The sequence below is a fragment of the Oryctolagus cuniculus genome, chromosome 10 (assembly GCF_051225735.1).
Source record: "Oryctolagus cuniculus isolate XC-2025 breed Fujian yellow rabbit chromosome 10, ASM5122573v1, whole genome shotgun sequence".
NCBI lineage: Eukaryota > Metazoa > Chordata > Mammalia > Lagomorpha > Leporidae > Oryctolagus > Oryctolagus cuniculus.
This window is the reverse complement of record NC_142876.1, coordinates 46,615,736-46,635,020: the sequence shown is the minus strand read 5'-3', so window position 1 is coordinate 46,635,020 and position 19,285 is coordinate 46,615,736. Positions and strand designations below refer to the sequence as shown.

The following is a 19,285-nucleotide window of genomic DNA, read 5'->3' as shown; positions in this document are numbered from 1 at the left end:
TGTTGCAAATGACCGGATTTCATTGTTTTTGACTGCTGTATGGTATTCTATAGAGTACATGTCCCATAATTTCTTTATCCAGTCTACTGTTGATGGGCATTTGTGTTGATTGCAGGTCTTAGCTATTGTGAATTGAGCTGCACTAAACATTAAGGTGAAGACCGCTTTTTTGTTTGCCAATTTAATTTCCTTTGGGTACATTCCAAAGAGTGGGATGGCTGGGTTGTATGGTAAGGTTATATTTGGGTTTCTGAGGAATCTCCAGACTGACTTCCATAGTGGCTTGACCAGTTTGCATTCCCACCAACAGTGGGTTAGTGTCCCTTTTCCCCCACATCCTCTCCAGCATCTGTTGTTAGTTGATTTCTGAATGTGAGTCATTCTAACCAGGGTGAGGTGAAACCTCATTGTGGTTTTGATTTGCATTTCCCTGATGGCTAGTGATCCTGAACATTTTTTCATGAGTCTGGTGGCCAATTGGATTTCCTCTTTTGAAAAATGTCTATTGAGGTCCTTGGCCCATCTCTTAAGTGGGTTGTTTGTTTTGTTGTTGTGGAGTTTCTTGATCTCTTTGTAGATTCTGGTTATTAACCCTTTATCTGTTGCATAGTTTGCAAATATTTTTTCCCATTCTGTTGGTTGTCTCTTCATTTTCCTGACTGTTTCTTTTGCAGTACAGAAACTTCTCAATTGATGCAATCCCAATAGTTAATTTTGGCTTTGACTGCCTGTGCCACCGGGGTCTTTTCCAAGAAGTCTTTGCCAGTGCCAATGTCTTTCAGGGTTTCTCCAATGTTCTCTAACAATTTGATGGTGTCGGGTCGTAGATTTAGGTCTTTAATCCATGTTGAGTGGATTTTTGTGCAAGGTGTAAGGTAGGGGTCTTGCTTCATGCTTCTGCACATGGAAATCCAGTTTTCCCAGCACCATTTATTGAATGGTGAATGGATATAAAGAAAAACCATATGATTATCTCAATAGATGCAGAGAAAGCATTTGATAAAATTCAACACCCTTTCATGATGAAAACTCTAAGCAAACTGGGTATAGAAGGAACATTCCTCAATACACTCAAAGCAATTTATGAAAAACTCACAGCCAACATCCTATTGAATGGGGAAAAGTTGGAAGCATTTCCACTGAGATCTGGTACCAGACAGGGATGCCCACTCTCACCACTGCTATTCAACATATTTCTGGAAGTTTTAGTCAGAGCCATCAGGCAAGAAAAAGAAATTAAAGGGATACAAATTGGGAAGGAAGAAGTCAAAATATCCCTCTTTGCAGATGATATGATTCTTTATTTAGGGGATCCAAAGAACTCTACTAAGAGACTATTGGAACTCCTAGAAGAGTTTAGCAAAGTAGCAGGATATAAAGCCGATGTACAAAAATAAACAGCCTTTGTATACACAGGCAATGCAATGGCTGAGATCAATCCCATTCACAATAGCCACAAAAACAATCAAATACCTTGGAATAAAGTTAATCAAGGACGTTAAAGATCTCTATGATGAGAATTACAAAATCTTAAAGAAAGAAATAGAAGAGGATACCAAAAAATGGAAAAATCTTTCATGCTCATGGATTGGAAGAATCAACATCATCAAAATGTCCATTCTCCCAAAAGCAATTTATAGATTCAATGTGATACCAATCAAAATACCAAAGACATTCTTCTCAGATCTAGAAAAAATGATGCTGAAATTCATATGGAGACACAGGAGACCTCGAATAGCTAAAGCAATCTTTTACAACAGAAACAAAGCCAGAGGCATCACAATACCAGATTTCAGGACATACTACAGGACAGTTGTTATCAAAACAGCATGGTACTGCTACAGAAACAGAAGGATAGACCAATGGAACAGAATAAAAACACCAGAAATCAACCCAAACATCTATAGCCAACTTATATTTGATCAAGGATCTAAAACCCATTCCTGGAGCAAGGACAGTCTATTCAATTGGCTTTTTAACTTTAACAGTGATATTTACTCTGGTGTGGAGTTTTAAGGGTTTTGGCAATTACATCGAATCATATTTCCATAATTAATATTATCCTAGAGCATAGTTTTATCATTCTCCATAATTTCCTCATGTTAACTCCTCATAGTAAGTTCCATTCTCAGCCCATCCTAACTATTAAAATGTCCAACCCTACAGTTTTACTTTTTTTTTCAGAATGTCATATAAATTAAATTCTATGGCATGTAGTTTTGAAGATTTCATTTCTATTTTTATTTATTTATTTTTTAAAGATTTTATTTATTTATTTGACAGGTAGAATTATAGACAGTGAGAAAGACAGAGAAAAACGTCTTTCCTCCATTGGTTCACTTCCCAAATGGCCATAACAGCCAGAGCCACGCCAATCCAAAGCCAGGAGCCAGGTGCCCCTTCCTGCTCTCCCATGCAGGTGCAGGGGCCTAAGGACTTGGGCCATCTTCTACTGCTATCCCAGGCCATAGCAGAGAGCTGGACTGGAAGAAGAACAACTGGGATTAGAACCGGCATCCAAATGGGATGCCAGTGCAGCAGGCAGAGGATTAACCTAGTGCACCATGTTGCCGGCCCGGATTTGGTTTCTTTTACTGAGCCGATGCTTTTGAGATTTAACAATGTGCTTATATCTATCAAGTCTATTCCTTTTTTTAAAAAAAGATTTATTTATTTGTTTGAAAGGTGGAGTTACAGAGGCAAAGAGAGAGAGAAAAAGCACGCATGCGCGAGAGAGGTCTTCCATCTGCTGGTTTCCTCCCCAAATGGCTGCAACAGCCAGAGCTGGGCCAATCCAAAGCATAAGACAGGAACTTCTTCCGGGTCTCCCATGCTCAAGCCATCTTCCTGTACCTTCCCAGGCATATCAGCAGGAATTGAACCAGAAGTGGAGTAGCTAGGACTTGTATGGGATGCCAGCACTGTAGGCAGCAGCATTACTTGCTATACCACATCACCTGCCCCAAGTCTATTCCTTTTTATGACTAAGTAGTATTCCATTATAGGATGTACATTGTTTGTTTATTCAACAATGAGAGACACTCATTTTTTCCAAATGTTTAACAACTATGTATGAAGCTCTTATGAATACTAACATATAGGTCTTTTTGTGTGAATATACATTTTCATTTCTCTTGAGTAATTAGAGTGGAATTCCTGGTTCACATGGTAAGAGCATGCTTAATTCTATTAAAAATGACCCAGTTGTTTTCCAAAATGTTTGTGTCATCCTGTATTCTCACTAAAAATAAACGGGAAAATGATTTATATCTCTTTGTGCTTTCAGTTTGGGGAATACCTAATGACAAACAGTAATTTCAGCAAAGAGATAGAAATTACATCATGGACTAAAATAGAAATCTTAAAAAGAATGGTGACAGATATGAATAACATTCAAAGGCTTGTTAGTAGACTTTTCCTGGCTGTGTCTGTCTGTGCTTATCAGTCTTTTCCTTTATAACCCTCAATATATTAACCGCCGTTATTTTAAATTCCCTTTCTGATAGTCCCATCATCTCTGGCATACCTAAATTTTGTTCTGTTGATTGCTTTTCACTTGATACTTTGCTGTTTCTTCTTGACTCACTGTACATCTCATAATTTTGTTATTGCTGAAGTTTGGACATCTGTGGAGGAATGGAAATTGAGATGAGCAGTTTCTAGGTTTGCATATGGATATACCCTTCCTCGTATTCAAAGTTTATTTGGGGGAATCAAGACAATCTGGAGAAGAAACTGAGTTGGATTAAGGGTTTCTTGTTGTCCTGGTTATAATCAATATCCCATAGTATTCTTACTCTTCTAGAGATGCGTTGTGTTTAGGATGGGAATCAACTTGCAGGGACTTTCCGTAATTCCTGCCTTCTCGTCCTCATGAGGTCATCCTCTTTTGCCGTTCCTCAGAGAGAAACATACACACACTCTCTCTCCTTCCGAAACTTGCCCAGAATTACTCCACTGATGCAATCTACTAAATGGTTGTTATGATGAGAGGGAAGCAGAGGGAGCATCTGTTTCTCTGTTAAGTCTCTGCCTAATGTAGGCTCTGTGTCCCTGGATCTTGAGGATACAACCTTCTTGGTGTTCTTGTCCCACCCCACAGCTGTCATTATGGACTAACCACCAATTCCTGCCCTTCTTCCCAGGTGAGAAAGTGTTTCCTGGTCTCTACACACAGTTAGAGTGGTTTGCCCAAGTGCGGCAGTGCTCTCCCTCCGTCACAGACATAAGTCTTTCCTGCAGAGCCTGCTGTTCCCTTCCTTGGGCTTGCACTATGAAGTATGCTTTCCCAGGGCCCTCACCAGCCATTTCTTCTAAGAGCCAGGCTAAATCCCCGGAGAGGAACCTGCGAGAGGATCCACAGCCCCCAAGTGCTCCCCCCTCTAACTGCCTTACACTGGGCTTTGGGCCAATTCTTTAACTGAATTCTCACCAGTGCCCAACTGTGTGCCCCAGGGAAACAGAGGCACATATCACATCCCTTTCCCTCAGTAGGGTATTTTCCTTTTCTTATATTTCAGCTTAATTAGTTGCCTTATGGCCTCCATTAAAAAAAAAAAAACACACACACACACACGTTTCTGGTTTGGCTATGTGCGTCACTGTGATAAGGATGAGAGTGACGTTCTTTCCAGATGTCGATATTCCAAGGAGAAAATTCCAAGTCTTCCCATTTTTTCTTTGCCATCTCATGCATTTCCAAACACAGTCCTTGCCCTCGATTACATTAGCCTTGAACAACCTTCAACACATTGACCTTAAACACCTGCTTTGTTTATTAAAATAAGCCAAACTTCATCTATATGGCCCAAAATACTAGTTACATTTAGTTTAACCCTATGGAACCTCAATGCTTCTTATATCTCAGTTACTTGTTTCAAAGAGCGGCACCCTAAATTGAAAATCAGCAGAGCTGGTTTATCTACTTTCTAACTTTGAGCTTATTTTAATGTCTTCTGATCCCAACTTTCTTACCTTTAATTGGGAAGTTAGAGTAGAGGGTCTTTATAATCCTGATAGTGTCATAATTTTTATATCATTTGTTATTTTCATCATTTTTAAAAACTCTGTTGAGTCACATTATTTCTAGTTGCTATCCTGGATAATTCCACAGGGTAATGAATCTGCAGCACAGTGCATAAACCAGTAAACTCAGGAGAGCAATTGCCCAATTTTTAATTATTAATTCTTTGATGCTCTCTACAACTGGGACATGTGACTTTCTTAAGACTGTTTTCTCAGTGAACATAGTCAAATAATATAAAGTTGTTTAAAATAAAGATGTAAATTATCTGGCACAGAGTCTACAAAAGCTCAGTAGACATTACTCAAAGTTTTTCAAAAACATTGGCTGAAAGTCAAAGTAGAGATGGGCATAAGCTGCTCTCTGATTGAAGACAGCAGTAGAGGAAGATTGACTGACATTTACACTTGTCCTACTTGGAGCTTACCACATCCAGGACACTAAGGAAAACCGAGACGACATCGTAGTATTACAAGTTTGGAAAAGGACCATCTGGTCAAGCAAAGTTGTGCCGACCTTGCATTCTTGGATCACTAATTTAAACATCCTGGTCGAGAGAAAATTGGCCATGAGTCCTAAATGGCAGTCTGCATTTTCCTCATCTTCAGGTCTCAGTTAAAAAATTTTGTTTCTAAAGAGAGTGTTTCTTTCAGCTTCATCAAATGTGTTTCATTCTGACTGTAAAAAGAGTAAGCAAGATGAAAAAAGTGAAAAGGGGTGACATTGGTTAATTTTGACCTATTCAAAAATTAGACAGCACATGACTGAGAAGAAAATAATACTTATGGAATTTATAACTTTTTCTTCTTCATGTATCTTTATTCATAAAAAGGAAACCAGCTTCATGTTTTTCATAAATACAGTTTTAAGAGAATAATGGTACTTCCTACCCTGCCTTCCTTCCTTCTCTCCCTACTTCTTTTCTTATTTTTCTTTCAACTTTTACAATGCCATATTTTCCATTTTATTTATAATCACAAGCTTAACTCTCCTCTAAATACAGAATTCAAACAAATAGTAAGTAGAAAAACCATTGCTCCTCAAGAGTATAGAGAAGGGTTATAAATAATAATCTAATCTCAAAATGTCAATTTTACTAGTATACAACGAGAGAGACACCGATAATGCTTCCAACCACTTGGCTCACTCCCCAAATGCACACATTGATTGGTACTGAGCCAGACAGAAGTCGGGAGCTGGGAAATCAATCCAAGCCCACACATGGGTGGCAGGGATACAACTAGTTGAGTCATCCACCTGCTTCCACCTGGAATTGGGAGTACAACTGGAACTAGAACCCTGGCATTCTGATGTAAGATGCAGGTGTCCCCATAAGCAGCCTAACAGCTGTATCAAATATCTGCCCCTTCTGACTTTTTAATAACATGGAAGAAGTCCCTCTCATTCTGGCAGTTGCATTGTCTCTTCTGGAATCCATCTATCCTTTTGAGATTCATTGCAGATCCCATATCATGAGATACCCTTATTCATCTGATCGGCTAGGCCATGAAGGGTGCATTTTAACACACTCCTTACATTCCTATGGTGTGTTTCCAGTTTTGCAAGTTGTTGCTGTATGAGGGCCATTGGCCATGGTTTAAATGCTATATAGTCTTGCAAATGCACATGGTTGACTACTACAGAGTTGAGAGTGATATGGATAAGCATCTCACTAAAAGCAGCAGTCTCCCCCAATTCTAATACAATGAAATGTGGAGAAAGCTATAGTGAATACAATGTAGCCTCAGGTCCCTTGTGTTGGGTGCTGGGTGATCTCTAGGCTCTTCTATCATCTCCTCAGAGGCTTCCCCTGAGGTCCAGCCAATGCTTCAGGTAACAATCCAAGACAGCAATACTTTACTAGGATGCAGTTCTGATCTTAACCTTAAGCTGAGCTTCTGATTATGGTTTGCACCTTTTCCCTGTGGCTGAGCCCTAGCTTAGTGTCCCAGTCTGCATAGAATAGGCAGCTTTGTCTTATACGTATTCCTCCTGCCCTCTGCTAGGGGCTCAAGAACTCACTCAGTGGCCAGGTTTTGCTTCTTGAGGATTGCAATATCATTGAAATTGTCAGCCAGCGTACCTGCATGTTTCCATATTATTACCTGCTGTTGAACCATATGTCAAAGCTTTATAGTCCTACAACTGGATTCAAATCCCAGTCTCCACATTTGCAAAAATAATTCTGGCCAAGTCATTTAAACTATTTGAGAACCACATTGCTCATCTCTCAAATGTTTTTGAAAGTGTTAACAATAATTATCTCATAAACAATAAAGACTAAATATGATCGTGTATTAATGGAAATTCTAAGCAGCAGATGTTCAGTTGCTACGACTTCTTCCCTGAGAGGAAGCACAGATGGAAACACTGTGCTTCCTTAAGGAGTACCTCCCTCTGTTGTTCCCCAGCTTTATTTTCCTCTCTTCAAACTATTTGAATAAAATATAATGATTTTATGCTTTAGATCTGAGTTTCCCTATCTTTTTAATATTGTGGCACATACCTAAAGCGATCATATTTAAGCAAAAAAAATAGGGGACCTAGATAAGATTTCTGAGGAAGAGATAGAATCAACACAGGAGCACAGGCCTTCTCAGGCCTGACCTGGAGGCCCTGAGTGCTAAGTTAATCATTTCCCAGTTGAGAAACATCGCTTTAATGGACCTGTCCTGCCAATAATTTGACTTTCTTCCCATACCTACAACTGCTGTTTCCTAATGTCTGCCACACCCAAGCAGGTTACTGTGTTTCCAGACAGATTATTCCAGTCATTCCATTACAAAATCACTGGAGCTTTTTGAGAACAAGCTCATTTACAAGTATTTTTTTTTTTGACAGGCAGAATGGACAGTGAGAGAGAGAGAGACAGAGAGAAAGGTCCTCCTTTGCCGTTGGTTCACCCTCCAATGGCCGCCGCAGCCGGTGCGCTGCGACCGGTGCACCGCACTGATCCGATGGCAGGAGCCAGGTACTTATCCTGGTCTCCCATGCGGGTGCAGGGCCCAAGCACTTGGGCCATCCTCCACTGCACTCCCTGGCCACAGCAGAGAGCTGGCCTGGAAGAGGGGCAACCGGAACAGAATCCGGCGCCCCGATCAGGACTAGAACCCGGTGTGCCGGCGCCGCAAGGTGGAGGATTAGCCTAGTGAGCTGCAGCGCCGGCTGAGAACAAGCTCATTTAGATATATCAATTCCCCACCAATCTTTTCACTAAATGCACAGCAAATGATGAGCATTTTTTGTAAATCATTGCTGTAGGAAAGGAAAATGATGATCAATAGTCTGCATGGTGGGGAAATGTCAACAAGACAATAGATAGGAAGCCTTGCATCCTTCTTCCCGCAGCAAACATCCAAGTCAGCAATAATGCTCACCATTTTCTTCTTCAGGAAAGCCACAAACCAGTTGAGAGATTCTTGCCTGCCAAGGAAATGTATACCAGCTGCACTGAAACTAATAGGAAAATTAAAGAAACCCCCTCACCATAATCCTTCTGCCAGGTACTCTGCCACAAACCAGGATAAAATCTCCAGTTTCTAGCTTTTCCTTGGAGAGGCTGTTCACAGTGTTGATTTGAGTGGAGCTGAAGCTGAGAGACTGGCATCTGTCTTTCCCATCGCAGAGTGTTGATGGGACCAGCATGCATTGCATGTCCAGGAGCAGCTCAGCACCAAGGCAGTAGTTTGAACTAAGATGTGAACCCCCACCATTTCCCCTTCTGCGCAGCACAGAGGATGCAGGCAAAAACAAACAAGCCCAAACCCCAGCTCTTCACTGAGGAGGAAAAGAATGAAACTGTATGCCCAACATACCAGCTTTTCTGATACAGAGGGCACTCAGGAAAAGAAAATTGCTGGCCAACATTCCTGATGAACTTAGACGCAAAAAATTTCAACAAAATACTAGCAAACCAGAGCAGGATTTTAGCAGTTAAGATGCCTTCATCCCATATCAGCAGACCTGGGTTTGCGTCCAGACTCTGGGTCTGGATTTCAACTTCCCACTAATGTACACCCTGAGAGGCAGCAGTGATGGGTCAAGTAATCGGGTTCCTCTCATTCATGTGAGAAATCTAGTTTGAGTTCCCAACTTCCAGCTTCAGCCTGGTCCAGTACTGGCTATTGCCGGGAATTTGGGGAGTAAACCAATGTATGAGAGCTTTCTCTCTCTCTTCTCTCTGCCTCTCAAATAAATAAATGATCTTCAAAAAAAAAAGCAAGCAACCCAATTAAACAGCCTGTTTAAAGGACCATATACCACGATCAAGTAGGACTTATTCCAAGAATGCAAGGGTACATACAAATTTATGATAGCATATCAACAGAATAAAGGATAAAAATCATATGACTATCTCTATAGATGCAAAAAAACAATTGCCAAAATTTATCATCCTTTCATGATAAAGACTCACTAAACTTCAAATAGAAGGAATGTACCAGCCGGCACTGTGGCACAGTAAACTGATCCTCCGCCTGGGGCACCGGCATCCCATATGGGCACCAGTTCTAGTCCTGCCTTCTTCTCTTCCAGTCCAGCTCTCTGCTATGGCCTGGAAAAGCAGTGGAAGATGGCCAAGTGCTTGGGCCCCTGCACCCATGTGGGAGACCCAGAAGAATCTTCTAGATCCTGGCTTCAGATTGGTCCAGCTCCAGCCCTTGCCACCATTTATGGAAGACCATTCTCACTGTCTGTAACTCTACCTCTCAAATAAATAAAATCTTTAAAAAGAAAATTCTGCACTTCAAAAAAAAAATGAAGGAATGTACTATGTACTCTACAGAATACTATACAGCAGTCAAAAACAATGAAATCCGGTCATTTGCAACAAAATGGAGGAATCTGGAAAACATCATGCTGAGTGAAATAAGCCAGTCCCAAAGGGACAAATACCATATGTTCTCCCTGATTGGTGACAACTAACTGTGCACCAAAAAGGAAACCTGTTGAAATGAAATGGACACTATGAGAGATGGTGACTTGATCAGCCAGTGCCCTGACTGTTGATAAACAACTTAATACTTTATCCCTCCTAGTATTTTTGTTTGTTTGTTCTACTTAATACTATTGGTTGAATTCTGTAATTAATACACAGTTATTCTTAAGTGTTGATACTTAACTGAAAAAAATGATCCCTGTTAAATATAAGAGTGGAAATAAGAGAGGGAAGAGATGTGCAATTCGGGACATGCTCAAGCTGACTTGCCCCAAATAGTAGAAACATACCAGGGGATTCCAATTCAATCCCATCAAGGTGGCATGTACCAATGCCATCTCACTTGTCCAAGTGATCAATTTCTGTTCACAATTGATCATAATGATAGGACTAAGAGTCAAAGGGATCACATAAACAAGACTAGTGTCTGAAAATACTAACCTATAGAATAAAAAAGGGAGAAAACGATCCAACATGGGAAGTGGGATACACAGCAGACTCATAGAATGGTGGATGTCCTAAACAGCACTCTGGCCTCAGAATCAGCCCTTAAGGCATTCTGGTCTGGCTGAAAAGCCCATGAGAGTATTTCAGGCATGGAAAGCTAAGACACTCTGGCAAAAAAAAAAAAAAAAAAAAAAAAAAACTAAATGAAAGATCTTCACGAGTGAGATCCCAGTGGAAAGAACAGGTCATCAAAGAAGGAGGTACCTTTCTCTGAAGGGAGGAGAGAACTTCCACTTTGACTATGACCTTGTCTAAATATGATCAGAGTCAGTGAACTCAAAAGACTTCCATAGCCTTGGCAACTCATGACAAGAGCCTAGGGTGATTACTGATGCCATAAACAAGAGTGTCAATTTGTTAAGTCAACAACAGGAGTCACTGTGCACTTACTCCTCATGTAGGATCTCTGTCCTTAATGTGCTGTACATTGTGATTTAATGCTATAACTAGTACTCAAACAGTATTTTTCACTTTGTGTTTCTATGTGGGTGCAAACTGTTGAAATCTTTACTTAATATATGCTAAACTGATCTTCTGTATATAAAGAGAATTGAAAATGAATCTTGATGTGAATGGAAGGGGAGAGAGAGCGGGAAAGGGGAGGGTTGCGGGTGGGAGGGAAGTTATGGGGGGGGAAGCCATTGTAATCCATAAGCTGTACTTTGGAAATTTATATTCATTAAACAAAAGTTAAAAAAAAAACGTAATCTCTACGTATCATTAGCCAAAAAATAAAGAAGTCATGTGGGGTGTGAAGGTACACAGCACAGCTGGGTTGGCTTCCTCTGCACGCTGTTCAGGATGCCCTCCTGTGAAAACATTCATCTATTTTTCTCTCTATTTTTAATCAAATTTATCAAACAGTTTATGTACCATAATTTTCCTCTATTGTAATGATGTAAGAAATGATTCTGTAAATTTACAGATTGTGCAACCATTACCTCCATCAAGTTCTATTATATTTCCATCACCCCCCAAGTGGTCCCCATTAATTTGCCATCAGTTCCTACTCCGATCTCCAGTTCCAGGTAACTGTTGATCTTTTTGCCTCTGTACGTATTGTTTCCTTGATTGTTTCATATAAATGAACTATTTATGTCTGGCTTCTCTCACTTGGCATAACATTTTTGATATACTGTTTCAGAATTTTGTCCCTTTTCAGAATTTTGTCCCATTGCTGAAGTGGATATACCACTTCTACTTAGCTTTAGTTAAGGGTTCAATTGAATTGCTTCCAGTTTTTTTATGATTTATTTTACTTATTTGAAAGACAGAGTTACAGAGAGAGAAGTCTTCTATCTGCTGCTTCACTCCTCAAACAGCCTTAACAGCCAGGGCTGCACCAGGCCAAAGCCAGGAGCCAGAATCTTCATACAGGTTTCCCACATGGGTGCCAAGGGCCTGAACACTTGGGCTATCCTCTGCTGCTTTCCCAGGTACATTAGCAGGGAACTAGATTGGAATTGGAGCAGCTGGGATTAAAACAGGCACGCATATGGGATGCTGGCAGTGCAGGCAGCAGCTTAACCCACTACACCAAAGTGCCAGCACCACTTCACAGATTTTGGCTATTAAAAAAGCAATCACATGGATAGTATATATTTTTTAACTTTAGAATCCCACTGGCTCTTTCCAATAGATATTTTTGCTTTATCAATATTTCCCACTTTGGAGCCATTGTCACTATATTTTCCTTCAAACATATTTGTACTACCTGATTTGAAGTCTTTCATTTATGTATTTTTCTTTTGAAAGCCAGGAGAGAGACAGAAAGAGTGCGCTCCCATCCACTGGCTCACTCCCCCATTGCTCGTAATGGCCTGGGCTGGGCTACAGAAGAAGTGGGTAGTGGAATCTGGTGACAATTGTTATCTCTGTCACAATACTTGGCTCTAGTCACCCAACTATTTAAATGTAATTGTCTTTCCACAAATAGAACATACTTGTCGCCTTTCCAAGGGAGGTAATCCAAAGTCTGAATCAGGTATTTGATGCAGCTCGCAGGTCAGAATCACTGGTTTGAAGTACCGTTCTTTTCATCAGATCAGTATGTTATGTCCCTCTTACCCCTGCCCGCCAAATAAACAATAACATGATGGGGACAGGATAACTGCAGTAGAAACCACAATTTGGAAAGGGAAAGCATGAGAAACAATGGAGAGCATGACCTAGAGTAGTCATCACTGTCTGGATGGGAGTCGTTCATGTGCCTGCTCTGGCAATGGAGTACATCCCTGGATGGCCCACCTGCCAGGCCAGTGGTTCTGTGCTCCGAGAAGGACTTCTTTGTCCATGATCCTTGCTTTCTTGGAGATTATTTCTTTTCTCTTATACTCCTTGGCAATTATTTTAAGTGAATTTTGGGGAATGCCCTTTTGCAGATATGTTTCCTTTATTAGATATATTAATGTCTAATTTGTCATGATCCCTTAAAACATAATATTGCATGTTTATTTTCTTTGATGAAAAAGTATTCACTCCCCAAATGACCACAAAGGCCAGTACTGCCCATGCCAAAGCCAGGAGCCTGGAACTCCATCTGGGTTTCCCACATGGGTAATAGGGCCATTTTCCACTGCTTTCCCAGGTACATTAGCAAGGAGGTGGGTCAGCGCTCATATGGGAAGCTGGCATCACAGGTGGCAGCTGTTAAGTGCCATCCCAGGTGGCACTGAGCCACAATGCTGGCCCCTATTGGAATATTTTCTTAAAATCAATTGCACACTCCTATAAACATTCATACATATATATATGTATTATTTTCATGTTAAGCATATCTGTTTTCTGACTTTTAAGCTGTTACCATCTTTCATGTACTAATTTTCTGGAAATTTCTAACCACTTCACCTAGAGGTACAAACTCAGTAAGAAATTTATCTTGAAAATCATCACATGTAATATTTTACCAAATATTTTTGATATTTGAAGGAAGATAACCATATTTCCAGTCTACTGTATCTTGTCCTTGTGTATGTTAATGTGATCTTCAAGCCAATGTCACATCTTTTATGTCTGTAATGACTGTATCCAATTTCTGTCACATTATGCCAAAGTCTAAGCTCAAGTAATAGAGATCCAACGTATTATGACCTTATTTAAATAAAAATGTATTTCTTTCATTCATAACATAGTCTCAAAATGACCAGTTCACATTTCTGGGAAGCAGTAGTGATGGTTCAAGTAGCTGAGCTCTTGCCACACATTTAGGGGAGCTGTCTTAGGTTCCAGGTTACTGACTTAAGCCCCCCTCCATTGTAGGCATTTGAATAAATAAATAGAAAAATATTTTTAATAACTTACGTTACACCAGGAAATCACTAACATTTTTAACATACTTTTCTCATTTCAAAGAGTTGCCTCTTCATGACCATTTTGTTAGCAATGTTCTGTTGACATCATGTTTTCCTTCTGCAGGAATATTTTTCCCATATTTTGGTATGGTGATGGTCCCCTGCCTTTAAATGCTGCAGAGAAAAAATTCTTTAAAGTAAGCAAATTGCCAGCTTCAACATCTCTTCCTCTTAAAACAAATGCTGAAAATATGAGGGAACTTCAAAAAGTTCATGGAAAAGTAGAATTAAATGATAGTTCATTTTTGGTGAGAAAAAAAAAGTTTTGAAATCCAGATATAGTTTTGCATGATATGCATTTCTCAGGAATTTTTTGCAGGTCTCATCTACAGCTACTTCTACTAGACTCAGTAGATTTGGACACTGATTTGTTACTGTTGCATAAATTTCAGAAACTTATACCTAACTTCTGTAGACTGAAGTTTTCTCATCAATAAACAAACATGGCTATCTTGAGGAATAAATACATATTGCAAAAAACTGTCCCTAGCAAACAGGGAGACTATGACATCATTTTATTTATAATGAGTGATGACATAAATACCACAAGACAGATCATATTGCATCTGAGGAATAGACATAAAGGTATCACATGTCCAATGTCTACAGTATGTCAACAGTAGAGACCAGCTTCCATTTAACTCAGCTTTGTCTTTTCAGTTTATTTGCTTTGCTTACAATAGGGTCTACCTAGTGCTCTGTTTGACCAATTATATGTAAAAATTTATGATCATCTGATATGCATGAAGAATCCCCCCTTTAAAACTACTTAGAACAAGAAAAACAAATGGTATCTTGACCAGTCAAGGAGAAAGGCCAAACTAAGGGATGTATAAAAATAATAAAAAGAGCAATAGGAAAGGTATTCTAACCTGTCTCAAAACAAAAATCAATAGTTTATGAGACAAAACTAGCTCCAAGTGTTGTTTTACTTGCTCAACATTTATAAACCCTGTGATATTTATAAGTTCATGAGAATAAAAATTGTTCTTGCAATGTGGTCCATGAAAAATAGCAATGTATTGCTTAAAATATAAGTGTATAAAAATGTGATGTATATGAGTGAAATTGACATTTCCAGATTTGATTATTATTGTCTATACTCTTAAGGAACAGTGCTTTTCTACTTCATACTTGTTGAATTCTTTATTTACTAGGAGGTTAAGCTTGTGAGCATAAAGAAAATTATAAGTATGTCATTGTTAAAATTAGAAGAAAAATAAAGAGGAGGGAGAGTGGTAGGGAGAGTGCGGTGGGAAGTACAATTATGCTCTTAAAACTGTATATATGAAATACATAAAATTCTTTCCCTTTATATAAATTTTTTTAAAGTGAAAAAAAGATGACATTTCAAAGTTCTTAATTGTGTCAGTAATTTGCCACACATGTCAACGTTTCTGATTAGCTATTATTTTGAGTATGGGGATTATATATAATAAACTTACTACTTTAAAAAATTCACTGTTGCAAAAATCTATATTTTTGTCCCTGTAAAATTATTGGTGATTCTATTTTCTTTTACTTGTTATTTATTTATTTACTTTTACATTTTTGGTTGCACAATACCCACAAGTGTGACTAATAGGCATGAATGCCTAATCTAAAAAAATAGAAGAATAATCATCCAGGTAGCTCCTATTTAAACTAAATAGGATTAACAATGCTTTGTTTAAACAAATCTCCTTCTCAGCAGTGAAAGATGGCCTTTCTGTGTGGTGAGTCATCCCTAACCAAAGGCATGCCAGAAGATGCAGTGAACAGGTGGGGACAAAACAGCCTCTGATCATGACTTCTCTGGGTAGAAAAAGGCAACCTTTGTTGATTAGTTAAATATGTTTTTGATTAAGTGGGACACTCAATGGTCAAACGAATAAAAGTGTCTAAAATATAGTCAGTAGTTTATTTTCTCATTACACCCATGGCCTTGCTCTGGTTGATACGATTTGATAGAATGTCAAGTCTGGACAGATTTGCAAACTCATGGAGTTCTTATGAAATATTATCTTACAAGTAAAGTTGCTTAAAAATCCAGGAATAGACAGACATCTGGCCTGGCAATTAAGACCCAGCTGAGATGCCTTCATTCACCTCTGACTCTCAATCTCAGCTTCCTGCTACTGCAGGCCCTGGGAGGCAGCAGTGATGGTTCAAGGGATTGGGTTCCTGCCACCTACAGGGAAGACCTGAATTGAATTGCTGGCCTCCAACCATTGCAGGCATTTGGGAAGTGGGCCTGTGGATGGAAGTGTTTTCTACCTCTCTCTCTCTTTCTTTCTCTCAAACAACTTTTGCACTCTGGAAAAGCAACACATTACATTGAAGAATTGAACCTACCAATCCCTAAGAAGATTAAATTTGCAAAGCTTCCTCTATGTTATTTAATATTTTTTTATATCTTTACATAACAAGAATTGGCACAAAGATCAATAAGGAAGCAAATGGTACCTGAGTTGTTAAATGGATGTCATGAAATAAGTGAACTTCAAGGTCACAAAATTTATGTTTTGAAAGTTCCTCTGGGTTCTCCCTCAGAAACTGATTCCTTTTACTTTGCACATTTTAAATAAATTTTCTTAACTCACTTTCAAATCTAGTGACTATTAGAAACAGCCAAATAGGAAAGGGAGCTAACACTGTATACAAATGGGAAAATAATCACTAACAATGATTCATAATATCAATTCTGAATTACTGGCAAAAGAAGGAATGATACCACAGAGAGGGAAAGTGCAATATGTGTTTTCCAAGATTTTCATATTTGAATTTTTGATGCTTATCTGATAATTGAGCCTGACTAAAACTTGCTCTTTTTATATGCTGTACCTCTGCATATCAAATAATTCTGTTGCAAATAATCAAATTGTCAAAAATATATAAATGAAAACCAAAAAATCAAACTTGTTCCCACTACATTCCTGCAATCAATTAAGACACTAAAACCTAGAATGTTGGCCTGTAGACCTATAGCTGTATATAGAATAGCAACGTGCGATTGGGGAGGCCAGTGTTGTAGCATAGTGGGTTAAGCCGTCATCAGCAGTGCCGGTATCCCATATGAGTGCCAGTTCAATTCCTGGCTGTTCCACTTCTGATCCAGCTCTTTGCTAATGGTCTGGGAAATAAGGGGAGGATGGCCCAAGTCCTTGGGCCCTTGCACTCACATGGGAGACATGGAAGAAGCTCCTGGCTCTTGGCTTCAGCCTGGCCCAGCCCTAGCTATTGTGGTCATCTGGGGAGTGAACCAGCAGATGGAAGACCTTTCTCTGTCTCTTCTTCACCCTGCTTCACAAATAGATAAAATAAACCTTAAAAAAAAAAAAAAAAAAAAAAAAAAAACCAGAAATGTGCAACTAGTGAAATGTTTACTGCTGGATGTTACATCCATGCTATGACACCAGTCACAGTCATTCTATCTCACTGGTGTTTCCACAAGGTGCTGTTAGCCAATGAAATCCTCATCTCCACTAGAAAGGAACAATCGAGATTAAAAGAGACAACAAAGATCCTCTATGAGCTGCCTGCTCCCCAAGTTACACCAGCAGGGCAAGGTGTAATGAGGAAAAGCCCTTCCAGCTTAGGTCTATGGTTTTCATCCGTTAGCAGGTGCCACAACCATCTGGTAAGTTTATTAAAACACAGCTTGCTGCGCCTCACCTGCTGAGCTTCTGGTTCCCGTGCCAAGGAGACTGTACCCTGAGCAGAGACGCCCCACTCCAGCACAACACCTCATGACTGAGCGGCAGACGCCTCCAGAACCCCAGGACAGTGCTCCAGACAAGAGCGGGAGTCTCAGCCAGCCAGCCTCATCTCCTCCAGCCCGCATCCATGCTGGTCGCATGCATGATTAGCTGAGTGAGAAGTGAGGTCACTGAGTTTTTAACAGAGGTTAGGACTCCTGTCCCCAGCCACCCGACCTGAATATGCAGGAGCTGTGAGGTGGGAGTGCATTTTTTCTTCTGAATGTGGCTGAGATTGTAGCAGGGTGGAGTGTGTTAGGGGTGACGGTATCACTTCAGCAAAGATGGAAACGCAAGAATAGCCACAAGATAAGAAGCAAGGTAAGAGGAATGTCTTTGCGAATCTTTGGCACAGAAGTGGGAGTTGACACCAAACTGGAGTGATAACTCCCAAAGTAAATGAAGAGGAGAGCAGGAGGGCAGGGACTGAGCCGATGTACTCTCTCAGCAACCTGAGAAAACTGCCTGTTTTTCGTCACTGTCAAATTCCAAATGAATTTATAAAGAAAAAAGAATTGCTTTCAATCAAAGTGATACAGTAAGACTTGTAAATATGGGCTTATTACAGGTAGAAATTTCACTTGGGTTACAACTAACACTTTATTCTTTTTTTTAGAAAATTTTTATTTAGTAATTATAAATTTCAAAAGTACAATTTTTGGATTATAGCAGCTTTTCCCCCCATAACCATCCTCAAACCACCCCAAAAAACACCCTTAAACCACCCCATCTCCTACTCCCTCTCCCATCCCATTCTTCCTTAAGATTCGTTTTTAATTATCTTTATATACAGAAGATCAACTTAGTATATACTAAGTAAAGATTTCAACAGATTGCACCCACACAGACACACAAAGTATAAAGTACTGTTTGAGTACTACTTTTACCATTAATTCGCATAGCATAACACATTAAGGACAGAGATCCTACATGGGGAGTAAGTGCACAATGACTCCAGTTGTTGATTTAACAATTGACACTCTTATTTATGACGTCAATAATCACCTGAGGCTCTTGTCATAAGCTGCCAAGGCTATGGAAGCCTCTTGAGTTCACAAACTCTGACCTTATTTAGAAAAGGCCATAATCAAAGTGGAAGTTCTCTCCTCCCTTCAGAGAAAGGTACCTCCTTCTTTGATGACCTGTTCTTTCCGCTGGGATCTCACTCACAGAGATCTTTCATTTAGCTCATTTTTTGCCAGTGTCTTGGCTTTCCATGCCTGAAATACTCTCATGGGCTTTTTAGCCAGATCTGAATGCCTTAAGGGCTGATTCTGAGGCCAGAGTGCTGTTTAGGGCATCTGCCATTCTATGGGTCTGCTGTGTATCCCACTTCCCATGTTGGGTCATTCTCTCCTTTTTAATTCTATCAGTTATTATTAGCAGACACTGGTCTTATTTATGTGATCCCTTTGACACTTAGTCCTATCTTTATGATCAATTATGAACTTGAATTGATCCCTTTAACTAGTAAGATGGCATTGGTATCTGACAATTTAATGGAATTTGGAGTCCCATGGCAAGTTTCTAGTTCTACCATTAGGGGTAAGTCCACTGAGTGCTAACACTTTATTCATTTTTCAGCCTTTTCATTATGTTATGCATTATCATTTACTATTTACTATGCATTAAATTGGTTTTGAAATTTTGGACAAAATTTAGGCATTAAATCCCCTATGTAATACAGTCCATAGGTGATTTTGTGAAATTATGGAAACCATGTCTCCAGATT

At 39.5% G+C, this 19,285-nt stretch overlaps 1 long non-coding RNA gene across 2 annotated transcripts in view; it reads left to right on the top strand.

The window, feature by feature from the left end:
• LOC108177138 (uncharacterized) overlaps positions 1-19,285 on the top strand; it is a 135,957-nt gene that overhangs the window by 37,913 nt on the left and 78,759 nt on the right. The window contains exon 3 of one of the 2 annotated variants that reach the window (XR_016214074.1): positions 11,392-11,494. This is a non-coding gene — a long non-coding RNA (uncharacterized LOC108177138). Of the gene's footprint in view, positions 1-2,685; positions 3,268-11,391; positions 11,495-19,285 lie in introns of those variants that run through there. The other variant, XR_016214075.1, reaches the window with a different exon arrangement.